A 1,328-nucleotide genomic window follows, 5' to 3' on the forward strand; every position below is an offset into this window, starting at 1 on the left:
CAACCTTTATCAATAGTCTTCTTGTGTTTGGGTGGAATTGGGTTTTTTCAAGAAAATCTATAATCTCTTTTTCGATGCTGAAGTCGAAATTCATAATAAATTTTTAATAAAAGAAGGCATTTTTCATCCTTTTTTTTTCGACAGTTTTTCGCTTTAATTGACGTCGTATTGGATATTAAGCTAAGTGGAAAGTATTTTGTGCTAAACTCTGGTTTTGACAAAAACACTCCCATTACTTTTTTTTTTTTACAAAAGTAGAGTTTTCGTATTAATATCCTATTTTTGTTTTTACAGGCCAAGACGTTTTGGCATCACTCCAAGTCAGTCAATAATTAACATTAATTAAACTGAACTAACTGATTCGACCCAAAGCGATATTATACTTGAAAGAGATAATTTCCTTTATCTTCCATTTACAGAAGTATGTATGCATAGCATTTATAACTAAAAACAAATTAAACAATTGCATTACATTGTAGACAATAAAAACGATTCTTGAAATATACCAAACTGGAAAACAGAGAAAGGACAAAAATAGCGAAGACCATTGTATCATATATACGGTAAATTACATTTTAAATAAGTATTTCAATTTATTAATTTACTAATTAATTGCAGGATCCTAAAGGAAGATTTTTGTCCAGTCAGTTATAGTGATTTTTCCAGTAGAAGCAAGAAAACCTACTATATTTCCTTTAAAATGGGTCATCGCATCAGATCAAAATTATTCGATGCTTACAATAATCGGCGAAGTAAATTGAGCTGAGACGTGCTGTTTCTCTAGTATGCGATTGGATGCGATTGATTAAACGATTTCTTATCAAACTGTATATGGGCTTATGTGTTTAGTTATGTTACTCAAGTACTTTATTATTTAAAACAGTTAGTCAATACACCCAACCATTAAAAAAATCTGAAATAAATAAGGCTGAACTAACAGTTCTGAATACCTCAGGCTCTGATTGGGATACAGTAAAAGTAATTTGGAAATAAATCTTAGCCAGAGACAAGAAGTAACAATTTAAGACAGTTATATAAAGCAGTTAGTCAATACACCCAACTATTAAATAAAACTGAAATAAATAAGGCCGAGCTGACAGTTCTGAATACCTCAGGCTCTGATTGGGATACAGTAAAAGAAATTTGGAAAATACTCTTAGCCAGAGACAAGAAGTAACAATTTGCCGAATATTTTGAATAATATAAATTTTAATTTTGGGGAAGCGTACGAATTGGTACGAATCACAATTATTAATTATTTTAATATATTTTATGTTTCTGTCATGGTACAATGAAATAAAGGTAACCTCATTTCTAATCAGCATTCC

General features: G+C 30.2%; 1 long non-coding RNA gene across 1 annotated transcript; it reads left to right on the forward strand.

Moving 5' to 3' along the window:
• Positions 1-274: 274 nt before the first annotated feature.
• Positions 275-942, forward strand: LOC105262248 (uncharacterized). Its single transcript, XR_891725.3, has 3 exons — positions 275-421; positions 480-563; positions 619-942. It is a non-coding gene; the product is annotated as an uncharacterized LOC105262248 (long non-coding RNA).
• The last annotated feature ends 386 nt before the right edge of the window (positions 943-1,328 follow it).

The sequence above is a fragment of the Musca domestica genome, unplaced genomic scaffold, assembly GCF_030504385.1.
Source record: "Musca domestica strain aabys unplaced genomic scaffold, Musca_domestica.polishedcontigs.V.1.1 22, whole genome shotgun sequence".
NCBI classification, from domain to species: domain Eukaryota; kingdom Metazoa; phylum Arthropoda; class Insecta; order Diptera; family Muscidae; genus Musca; species Musca domestica.